Genomic DNA, 13,043 nt, shown 5'->3' on the forward strand with positions numbered 1-13,043 from the left:
ATTGATACCACTTGATTTCATGATTGATGGTGAATTGGGACACCTAGGTGCTTTTGATTGTGAAATGTGCATCAAATGCGTGTACAATCCTTATGAATAAGACTAATTGCATTGATAATTGAACCAAAATTGAACATTTGTGCTTACTTTTGGAGCGTGTGTAGTGCTTAATTATGTTTAATTAGGATTAATTCTTAAGAGAATTAAGCATGCATGCATTCATGTGCTTGATCAAGTATATAACAAAATTAATGCAATAAGGAATTTGTAGATGTATTGGAAAAATTTCAATCTAAATTTGGGTGTGTATGCCTACTCAATGACATTGTATATCCAAAATGAGAATGAACGATTGATGTTCATCACTAATCATAATCATTATTAAACATATAAATATCGCTGTGTGCATGCTTAATCAATTTGAAATAGTAGATGACTCAATTATGTACAATTAATTGGGGATGGTTTAGATGCATTACCATTGTGATTATGCCAAATGGATGGATATGGTAAAAGATGCATTGACTTGTGTGCTTATAGATTACACTTACATATAGCTATGAAAACAAATTGATTGAGTTTGGATGATTAGGGCTATTGAATATGAGCAATTGATTTTGCAATGATTGATAATTGGGTTTGAGTTTGGCCAAGAAAATTTGATCACTCATTTTGTGTGTATGCATTATCCATTTGGTAGATTTGAAAACAATCTTTGTGCATGAATTCTTTCAACTCAAAGCGCATGAAAAATAATATCCAAATGGAAGTAATACGGATGGAGAATGGATTAGTATCATGCACAAATTGATGAGAGTTCTTATATTTTATGAGGAATTGGCTTAAGATCTCATTTTGGTTCATAGCATGAATGTGTGCATTCAAATCGGATTTGAATGTGTGCATTCAGATCGGATTGTAAGTTCCTTATGGTTATTCAATAATGCACGTATAGCACTAAAAATGTGAAGCAATTAAGTGTATGAGCTTATAGCTGATTGCAAAAGGGAGTGAATGAAATCAATTTTGTGGGAAGAGTCCCAATTTTTTGGCATGGAAATTGAATGCACAACCATGAGTTTTATTCCACCATTTTTATCAAAAATATGAAAATTGAGGCTCCATCTATTTTTTGTCCATCGCTTGTGTGTATTGAGAAAATGGGGAGAAATTTACAGATAGGGGAAAGCGTTTGATTTGTGTTGTAATTTAGTTTTAAATCTTATCGAGGCAACCAATCTTGAAGCTTGTAATTTTTTCCATCGAGTCTCTCTCCCTTTCTGTCGATTCTCAGCAACCTACAAGCACACACCCTTTGCTTTGTGGGAACATGCCTCAAATGGAATTTTTAAATAAAATGGAATCTTTAAATTAAAGGTCATTTTAAAAAAATCACACACATAGACACCACCTTTCAAGGTCTTTGATTGTGCTCGTAGATTCTAAGCACATGCTCTTCCTCTTTCTCCCATGGGTCTTGCACAGACCCATTCATGGTCCTCACACACACCCATTCACCATAATCAACTCCCCACACACACCCGTACTTTCAAAACTGCCCATTGATGGTGCACCACAAATGCCCACACACCCTCTCCATGGACCAATCTCGCTTGATAAGCATAAGAGAGAGAGAGAGAGAGAGAGAGAGAGAGAGAGAGAGAGAGAGAGAGAGAGAGAGAGAGAGAGAGAGAGAGAGAGAGAGAGAGAGAGATTTGGCTCTCTATAGACCCAAATACAAGTTTTTTGAAAGGCTACTTTCCCAAGCACAATGCTTAGAGGCAAAGATTTTTAATCGGCAATACAAGTATAGAGCTTTGGAGAAACTCGCTGGACATCTTTTTGGTCAAAGTGTAAACAACTGCATAGGAACTATAGGTGGTGCTAAGTTCCTTTGGATTAAAAGAGACATTTTGTAACACTCTTTGTATCTTATAGGTGATAGGTTAACATAGGTTAAGAGGTACATATTTTTGGATAGGATTCGTATAGATAGCCCTTGTTCGAGAGTGAGCATGTTATGTATGATTATGTGGATTTTTTGATGAGACAATGAGTGTCCAGATACAAGTTTATGTGCTTTGGGGTTCTCTACAATTTTTTTTTCTCCTCTTTGTGGATTTGGAGAGATTTTGGGTCATTGTATTGGCTTGATGCATGACATCTATGGATGAGAGATTGAGTCTCTATTTATGCACATAGCCTACTTGGCTTCATTTATGCTTTTTAAATTTTTTGGTATGCTTGTTTGATTGGGTGAAATTTATTTGAGATTTTGCTCAAATGACAAGGAAACACTGCCCAATTTTGCTCAAATTACAAGGGAAATTCTATTTGATTTTTCCTAGATTCTTACTATAACTCTCCCATAACTTATCTATTTGCAAACTTACTCTCTAGTGGTATAGTGGTTGAGTGTTACTCCCACTTTGATAGTGAAATATTTTTTACTCTCACTTTGATAGGTTTTTTCAGCTTCAGACACAATTTTGTGTTCTTATATCCAGTGTCCAGGAGGGAGATTCTCGTATGCTTGTTGTGGTCATAGGTGCACAAATAGTCACAAGTTCTGGTTCTATAGGTTACATGTATGGTTTATAAGCATGTCTTAGATCTGGCACACAAATCCATGGGATGTGCAATGAGCATCATATTTGCACTCTACTTATGCATATGGTTATGCGTTTTATGCTCTTGTAAGATCTGTTTATCCCAAGTTTGGGTGTTACCTCCTTACAATGATACCGCTTATGTTTCCATTATCTTTTTGCACTTGCTTATGCATCATTTGTACTTAGTTTAGCAGAGAATTTTTGGACACTGATTCTGGTATACCTACATTGAGCTACAGGTTGCATATATGAGCATCTGATTGATGCATTGATCATGGTTATGATTGTGTAGTGGTCAAAGTGATCTCCCACTTTGGCATCTTTGATAGTTTATGGTTAAAATTTTTAGCCATAGTTTTGATTTCATCTCCATACACTTTTGATGCATATGCATTATTCATTGATTTGACATCATTTGACATTATGGGTGACAAGTAGACAATGAAAACTCATGAGACACGATGATCTTGATCATGCCAATTCATGCAATGTTGGCATGAATTGGCAATGAAAAATCATGAGAGATGATGATCTTGATCATGCCAATTCATGCAATGTTGGCATTGTGGTCACACATGGCATGTTAGGCGTCTGAAGTAGAGGCAACAATGTATGCGTGATGTAGAGATGATTTTGACACATGCTAGAGCTGTGGCTTTGTATGTCAATGATGGTGATGCACACTTACCTCTAGTGTTCCTCTTGCTTATTTCTTCCCTTTGATCGCTAGATGAAGATGTAGTCTTCAACATCATACCATGTTGTGAGTGATTTAACCCTTTCTCTAGTGGGAGTCTTGGTCAAGTGAATTTGGCCAATGGTTCAACATTTGACATTGTAGGAGCAAGATATGTATGTATGTCATTGCCTATTGGTGCAACATATACACTTCTTAGCTGAGACAAATTCTAATCTCAGCAAGATAGTTATTAGCAAATTATGTATGTGAGTTATTTCTTGGAGAGCAATCTTTTCAGATGCATTGCATATTGCTAATGATTGCGAGGGAATCTTGGAGTGGCTTGGTCCATCCATGTGTTAGCGGGCCACTGCGGTCGGATGTCTATAGCATAGTTGTCTGGCACTAACATAATATCAATACGCAAGGAAGCCACTCGGATGGGACCCATAGATTCTTTGTAGGTGTCAACCTCAAGAAGTGAATGAAGCTATCTCTACCAGTAGCTAATCTATCACTCTCTACTTAAATAATCTTCCTACTTCCTATCTTAGTGCTCTTGGTCTTCATGCCATTTTGGCACTCAAACAAAGTTTGAAATGCAACGAAACTTTAGGAGGAGGTCTAAGATGTCTAGGGGCACTATCCTACCAAGTCTTGTTGCAATCTAGCAAGGTAGAAAAATCACGATCCATCATGATGAAGGTCCTAAAAATTGCAAGAGAACTATCCATAAGGGTTTCCATATGGTCTAGGAACACTCTCCTAGGCTTGAAATATCAAAAAACAACCATTAATGCATTCAAAATTTCACATTTAGCTCGCTGACACGTAGTCGCAAACCACAACAAAATCGAGAATGGTTACACTTAAATTAAAGAGCACTAAACAAGAACACAATGCAATTTTCGGAAACAAATTTAAATTATCAGAGCTCGAGAAAAATGGATTACAAGTCACATGAGAGTAGCCGCTCTCAATCTACACTCCAAGCTCTCCAAAAACCTTTGATAATATTAAGTTTTGTGTTCAAAATTATAATTTTAGGCTTTATACCTAGGGCTTTATTTAGCCAGTGGACAACCTACAAGGCTTAGACTCGGAATCAATCATTACAACTCAGATTTTACAACAGTGCGGCTTAATGATCACTCCGCTAAAAATCAGAGTTCCTCTTATTTACAAGGCTTTTCTTGAGAAATAATGGGGTACAAAATTGGCAGCATTATGACGAGGTAGCTGACTAGGAGGGTTCCCATGTGGTCCATCTGCTAACATTCCCCCTTCCTAGCCATTGCACGTCTTTGTGCAAGTGTTGTCTTCATCTTGATGAGAGCTTGATGAATACTTGATCTTCATGTTGAGCTACATTTCATCTGCAGGTTGAGGTACACTTCATCTTTAGTAGTCAAACTTGTGCTTCTCTAGGGTCTTGGTGATGTTTTTAATTTTTTTTGCCCTTGCTTCTATATCTACATGGGCTACCTATTGAAGGGATTATTCATGATTGCACTCTGATATGCAATATGGTGAGCTGAAAAATCCTTTGTCAAGGGATTGACGATGGTGGAGTCCATCTCAAAGAACCTTGTCACGAACGCCTCCTCAAATGTTTGCAAATAATGGGAGGGCAAGAACATAACTCTGGCATATATGCCCATGAAGATATTTTGGTTTGAGACTTCTGTCTCCAGATTCTAGGCTATACCCTTTGTGCCTTCAAGGAACACTTGCCATGGGTGCGATGATGCTTCTATGTCCTCAAATGCAATGATGCAAGTGATTATCATTTTGGGTATCTTCACCAACATTTGGCATGTAAGTTGTGGGACATCCCTCATCTATGTGCTTACTGCCTGTAAAGTATGTATCATGTAGGATTTATTGGCATATAGTTGTTGATGGGATTTGATGAAATTGGGTAATTGAGCACTTCTGGTTTTTTTCTCTACCAATTGTAGTAGCTATCCCAAGATTGTCGTCTTGGAATTGGGCAGTAGGTGGGGTAGATCTTGAGGTGTTGAGGTGCATTTTGGTACATCATCTCTTCTTGTGGCTACTTCTTGAACCACTTCTTATGCCATAGCGGTTGGTTTTCCAAGATGGTCCATACTTGATCTATTGATAAGGGTACATCTTTGTAATACTCCTTCTTGTTTGGCTCTAATGATGGCAGGAACTGTTGTTTCCATGAGAGTTCTTCCTGCTTCATTAGCGATAGTGGAATCATCTCGTGGCCAAAGTTTTGCACCACTCCATTAGGCTTTATCATCAGCAATGCAGCATATTCCAAGACCTTCAACTCATATTGCATGTAGTCCTTGTGAGAGGGATCCGATATCTCCGCTATCCATGGCTTAATTTCTTCCCTTGCATTCGAAACCTCCTCTATGTCAATAAAATCATGTAGCCCACCCTTAGTAGATGCACTTGGTAGATCTACTGGGGGTAGATCCACTCATGTGGATTCTGATTTAGGAGCTGATTGGGTTGGTAGCACCACCTTTGCTTGTAGCTCACTAATTGCCAAATCTTTCAATCGGAGCTCTTGTGCATTCTTTGTGGCTTGAGCAGCTAGATGTGCTTGAGCTTTAGCTAGTTTTTTCTTCAAAAAGTTGGATCTCTTGATCCTTTTGAGCTTGGATGGCCATATGACCTACTGTCATTATCTGTCTATCATATTTGGCATGTACTAGTTGTGCTTTAACTATATTCAACTACTCAAGAATTTCTATTGGTGCTTGCGAGGTAGAAGATGGATCCGTGATATCTTGGATTGCGAGGAGCTTGGGGAGAGTGTGCTTCACGACGTTGTAAGAGTCACTTAGCTTTGCATTTCATTGTTGCTCCTTCTCTAGCTCCCCTTCCAGTCTCTGTTGTTCCACTTGTATTTTTTTGTGTTGGAAGCTATATGCTCTTAAAGTGCTTTGAAGTAGCCAACACTTCTCTCTTTTCTTTGGCTAGTTCCTCTTGCAGCTTGCTTTGACTTTCTTGTAGGCTTTCTATTTGCTACTACAGTCTTTTTGTTTTTACCTTGGCATCTTGGACATTAAACTCTCGATGGTTGGATATTGTGCTTTGGCAATGAAATTGTAGTTTAATGGCTTTGAGATGCTGGTCCAGATCAAATTCCTTGATTAGGCGCTTAGCATCCTCGATTATAGCTCGAGAGTACGGTGACACTGGGACTCTTTCTTGATTAATTTTTTGTTGAGAAGTCCCAACCTCTAATTCGTTTTTCTCTTGCTGATCTTGGGATACCAACACCCTCAATTATAGCTCAAGAGTGCAATGACGTTGGGCCTCTTTCTTGATTAATTCACTATTGAGAGGTCTCAACTTCCGACTTGTTTTTCTCCCGCTAGCCTTGGGTTTTGTCTTGGTATTTCTCCCTTTCTTTCTTCTCTTGATTGTCAAGAGCGGTCTCATTGTTATCTTGGTCATCCTGGTTTTTGCCTTGGTCTTTCTCTTTTGGTTGGCTGTGATCAATATTTTCAACTTCTTTGTTCGCTTGGTTCTCATGAGCTCCCACAAGATCTTTTGGCTCAGGAGGTGCTTGGTTTTGATTGTTGACTTGGGAGGGAATTGCTGCTCACACTCTATATAAGTCTCTTGGTTGTCTTTTCCACCTCCTCCCGTGGCAATTGCTCTTGTGTTGTGTTTGGCCTCTTTCAAGAATCCATTGGAGACTCTAAATCATCTATTGTCTGCTTCTTTAAATACTCTTCTACCTGCTACTCAGATTTATGTTTGAGAACATTGTGGATGTGTTGGTGCATGGTGCCGGCAAGCTCCACTTCTTTAGTTTCCTTCCTCCTTTTATATTGCTTGATCTTTTCTAATCTCTCAACTTTTCTTTGCTCTAGATTTTTGTTAAGCTCTTCTTCATTTTCATTGTCTTCTTTTGAGCCCTCTGTATTGGCTTTCTTCTTTTCTTCAGCCAGCTTTTGGTGTTTCTCTTTGCATAGTCTTTGAGCCTCCTCCATAAATCTTTGCGTTTGTGTTATGGGAATTTTCTCTGTTGGTTTGCGCTTCACTCTCACTAGTGGAACGGTGTTATCATCTTCTTCTTCCTCCTCTACACGCGTCTGGAATTCGGACGACATGTCCCTATTTTTTGGTTTTATTTCACCGTTGAGAGAAATATCTGATTACATGGCTTCACTATATATTACCTGCTTTAGAGCTTTGGCCTCTTGTTCTTCTTTTGGTTGAAGTTGAGGAAGAACCCCCTACAACTTTGACAAAGTGCTTGGCCTTGTGTAGTAGATTGAGTTGGGATTCTGCAAGTGTTAGTTGGTCTATCATCCCCAAAGCCTGGTAGGCAATCCACGTCAACACTGGTCCAACATTCATGTACATTTTATTGCGGTCGCTTCCCTTCAGGTTAGCTTCTACTAGGTTCTCTAGGATGTAGTTATCGAGGTCGCATCGGATGACCCTTTGCTCGGCTAGCCCCATTTCCATGACCACTGCAATGTGTAAATTGGTCTCTGTGTACCTCAGATGTTTCTGAACCTTTAGGTGCTGAGAGATAAGCCTCAAGGGCAACTCTGTTTTTGTGTAGATGAGATCTTTGTATGTAAACTTGTGCCCTTGTTGCTTGATGAATGCCTTGTCATTGTCAATTGCTATTGTCTTTAGAAGAAGGTTGTGGTTGCCTATTGGTACATGAGGGCTTGGTTGATGATATCACTGATGATTCTAACAATACCTTAAATTTGCTATTTCTTCCAATCACGAATACTTTGCTCAATTTTAACAACTCTACCACTGGCACTCTGAAAACTGCTAAATTTGACATGTGACTCACTTTACAAGTTCAACACTGCATTTTTGCCAAATATCACAATCATTAACCAATATAGACAGTCTGCAGTCATTTTTTGACAAATCCATTGAAGGGGACATGGATCCCGATCGATGTTTAATGACCATTTTAGACAAAACTTTGTGGGTTGATTTTGGGCATGTTTCCTATGAAAGACATCCATTTTTTTCTGAGTTTGGATCATTTTTTGTCATTAGGGGCCAAAATGACCATTTGGTGACCGACTTTCCAATTTTCCTTGCTTTTTGGTTATCCGAAGGTCCATTTTGCCCAAAACTTGCATGCTACACTTCCCAAGGCAAGGTGAATCTATCTGAACAAAATTTTCCCAATTCTCACATGTTGGGGGACATGGATTGCAATCCATGTTCAACAAGATTTCACATATGCGATCGCAACATCTAAAAGGCGCTTTCAAGGGCATCCTCTTGCACCAAATTTTTATGATTTCTGAGGTGGGGGAACATGGATCGCAATCCATGTTCCATCCCCTATGGAAAATTTTGTTAGATGACCAACCTTTTCTCATTAAAGGGAACACTTTGATGGAAAAATAACTAAATTTGGATTTGATTTGCCCATCCAAATGCTTCTTGATAGTTTGCCCCAATCCCTACTTTGATTTGATTGATGCAATTTTTTGTGCACATGTTTTGTTGTTTTGGCAATCCACAAAGTCTCTAGCACTAAAGAGGAGCACACCTGTCAAATTTGGTGAGGGGTGGGTGTCCAGTGTGCATGTAGCAGTCAAATCCTCGATGGAGTGCTCTAGGTAAAAAAGCTCTGTGTGTGTGTGTGTGTGTGTGTGTGTGTGTGTGTGTGTGTGTGTGTGTGTGTGAAAGTGTCTGACTGCAAACAAGGCTTGATTTACTTATTTTGCCTATATGTGCTAGGCTTACCCCAAATGTTTGTGCATACTTACCTTGCTTGCTCACATTTCTTGTGGCATACCACACGTGGCTCAGACGCTCATCATTTGAACACTAGGTCGTTAATTGTTCTTGATTTTGCAATTTAGAACTTGAATCCGACTTTCATGGATTTATTTATTATTTTTTTATCCTTATTAGGTTAAAAAAAGAAGGAAAATTTTTAAATTTTATTATTACTTGACCAAAAATTCAGCCAAAATTATTCCTCACACTCATATCTACATACTCTCACTTTAGGCATCCTGTCTATATCAAAATTTGTCAATATGGCTGATTTTGCAATTTAGAACTCGAATCCAATTTTCATGGATTTATTTATTAAATTTTTATCCTTATTAGGTTAAAAAAGAAGGAAAATTATTATTACTTGACCAAAAATTAAGCCAAAATTATTCCTCACACTCATATCTACATACTCACTTTAGGCATACTGTCTATCAAAATTTTTCAATATGGCTCATTGTTATACTTGATAAGAGTCAAATTCTAAAAGGCAATAAAAAGCAAAATTTTAAGCAACAATGAAAACTTTATACACTATACACATGATCTTTTATCATCTCGCAGCTGGAGATCTTGCAATATGCTGCTCTAGCTATTATTACTCCCCCCTTCCCATTTTGAGCCGACCCGTATGAAGGTTTGTGCAATGTAGATGGGCACCAACAACGTGTTTATGCAAGGGCATGAAATGTGGTCCTATAATGCTGATGAAAGAGATGCAATGGGTAACACTTTGTTGTGCAAGATGTAGGTACTGAACGGATTGTTTAGTGGTTTTTGTTGTCGAGGTTTCATCTAAACTACTTTTTTCGAACAAAAGTCTTTGAAGATGAATCACCCATTCTTTGATGTTTGGTTTAATGAGTACTATTGACCGGTTGGTGACTTGGCTTGGCTTAACTTTGGGAACCCACTTGAAGATTTCTTTTGGCGACCTTGAAGATGGTTGTCGGTTTGACTGTTTGGTTCTCCATTTCCACGTTGGTTGTTGTGCGGTTGTTGGCTTCTTTGATTTTGGGAATCCATTTGTACTTGGGTGAACTTGATGAAGCATTTGGTTGCCATTTGGATTCTGTCCACCATCCAATATTTCTTTGAGGATTTTTGGTTTGTTAAAGGCATGACTTGGCTGATTTGAAAGATTGATATAAAAGTGATGCTTTAAGTATCCATATTTGCTTTGGCTTGGTTTCCATGATGGATTTTCTTTACCCATTTGATCTGTTTTTCATGGATGTTTGGAGATTGTGGTGGCTTGATGGTGTGCAACGGCTCCTTTGGCTCTGGTTGTACATTTCAAATATGATCAGTTTGTACCAAGGGAGTGATGACAATGTGCCTTTGAGGTGGTGCTTCACAGTGTCATCTTGCCAATATGAAACTGCTTTGAAAGTACGCATCCATGAAACTCCCAGAATAATTTCTTCATTGAGATCCAAGTCTTCCATAATGTGAAATTGATGAGGGCAATGGTTACCATTGATATTGATTGATACATTGGCTTGTTCCAAACTGACCTTTGTTCCTCTGTCTGCTGCCCAAAGATCAATTTTTGTTGGTGCTATTATGGAGTTTGATAGTTTGAGGTGTGTAAAATACCACATGGCATTAATGCATGCTTCAATATCCACAAGTGCTCTTTCTATTGTTCCATTGGCAAGCTAGACATTGATGTGTACATCCATACGTTCAAGCCAACTCTGCTTGACCTGGACCGCTTCGATATGAGAAGATGTTGTTTCTATTTGCTGAGTTGGAGCAATGTTTTGTCATTCTTTGCGCTTTAGAATTTGCAACTTCGCTACCTCCCTCGCTTGGTCTGAATGGCTTGATATTTTTTCTTCCTTTCCTTTGCTTTGTGAATCTTATCCAAGATGTCAAAAATGAGAGGTTTATGGTATTTCTTTAATCTACAACCATTGATCTAATTAGGCATCTCCTCTCCCTCTAATGTCGCAAGTTGTACGACACCACCAGGTGATATGTCGTTGATCACAAATGGGTCATTACCTCGCTTTCTCAATTTCTTAGAGTGTTGCTTCACGATATAGACTAATACATAGTCTCCCTTTTGAAACTCCTTATTTATCACGTGTTGGTCATGACATTTTTTCATTTTTCATTTTTATGCATAGATTGTTGCAACAACTTTTAATTGCAATTTTAAGGGCAGTATGACAATGATCCCAAACACCAAATTGAAGGGTGTCATATTCTGTGTCATTCTGTATGATATCCTATACGTCCATAGAGCTGAGTGTAATTTTTGGTCTCAATCAGCTCTTGATTCGGCTACAATTTTGATGAGCACGATGCATAGAATTTTGTTTATGCTCTCTGCTTACCTGTTTGCTTGAGGGTGATATAGCATTGACTTCAAATTAAGCACCATAAATTCTCACATAGATAGTCAACCATATCATTTATGAACTGAGTCCTTTGATCACTCACTATCTCTATTGCAAGTCTATATCAAGTGAAGTGTGTTCTCGTACAAGAAATACGCTATTGTTCTCGCATCATTCTTTTGCATCGCTTTGGCCTTTACCCATTTGGTCAAATAATGTGTAGCTTCTATGATATATTGAGCATGAGTTCGATAGGCCGATGGCGAGATAGGTCCAGCAAAGTCTATTCCCCATTTGGCAAAAGCCTTTTTCACCCATCATTAGCCTTAATAAAATTTCATTGCATCGCATAGGTAATTTTGTACTTTGCAATTTTCACATTGTTTCACGTATTGATCCGCATCCATGTACAAATTTGGACGCCATAAAAGTATCGCTTTTGTAATTTTGTCTGCCGAAAAATGACCTCCCGCTGGTCCGACATGTGGTTGCTCAAGAATTGGTAAGTATTCACATTTTGCAGCACATATTTGCAAGTTTTTATTGATCCCTCTCTGATAAAGGTTTTTTTCAGTGATTAAATAGTTTTGGCTTCTCTCTCGATTGAACGTAGTCTAGATCTACTGATGTCTGCTGGCAAGACCCTCTCTTTAGGTATTCCACAATGTATTTACCCCACTTGGGTGCTTCTGCTATTCAAAATACTGTAGCATGTTCAATTTGCTTTTGATTCGCATAAGTAGCACATGCACCCAAGTCACATCAACCTTTGAAATATCTGGATTTTTGCATTATGTATCCCCATTGTTTGTATGTGAGCCTATCTCAAGTACCGAACTTTCTTTGAAGGCTCTATACACAACCTAAGTATTTTGTTATTTCCTTGCTTATATAACCGTCCTGCTATTAGCATGAGAAAGCATGTTTGCTCAATGATTGAGGGATGTAGGATCCCGGATATGGAGGGTGTAGGCGAGTAGGAGCCATGGCAATGAGAAGAACATGCAAAGATTGAACGAGAGAGAGAGAGAGAGAGAGAGAGAGAGAGAGAGAGAGAGAGAGAGAGAGAGAGAGAGAGAGAGAGAGAGAGAGAGAGAGAGAGAGGAGCAGATCAACACAATAAGGAACTCAAAACATGCTTATGTTTTGCTTGTTTTAATTTATAAAAGAGGCCTTACATATATAGAGATTTTTAGCCATGCAAACTTAACTAAAAGGAGACTAAAGTGTATCTTCTTGCTCCAAAATAATGTTCCCATGGGTTGACAGGACTGAACCAGACTTGGACTTGGAACCCAACAACCCCCCCCCCCCCCCCCCCCCCCCCAAAAACCACTGAAAATGGACTTGGTGTAGACCATGGCAGAGTTCAATTACCTGAAACTACAAGTAGAAGCCCCCCCTTGACAACAACATAGGTGTGTGTGTGCACTTCCCTCAGACAACTATCATAGTGAGACAAACAGAACTCAGAAAAAAACATAAATGGAAGGTCTTACCACTTATGTGTGACAGTGTCTATAACCCGTATAATTTATTGACAATAATTGACATGAAAGGCAACCTAAAAACAAAAGGACATCACTAGCTATGAGAAAGCATTGGTGCTTCACCATCATCATCACCATCAACCATGTT

This window comes from Adiantum capillus-veneris, chromosome 13 (assembly GCF_014529385.1).
Source record: "Adiantum capillus-veneris isolate H3 chromosome 13, ASM1452938v2, whole genome shotgun sequence".
NCBI lineage: Eukaryota > Viridiplantae > Streptophyta > Polypodiopsida > Polypodiales > Pteridaceae > Adiantum > Adiantum capillus-veneris.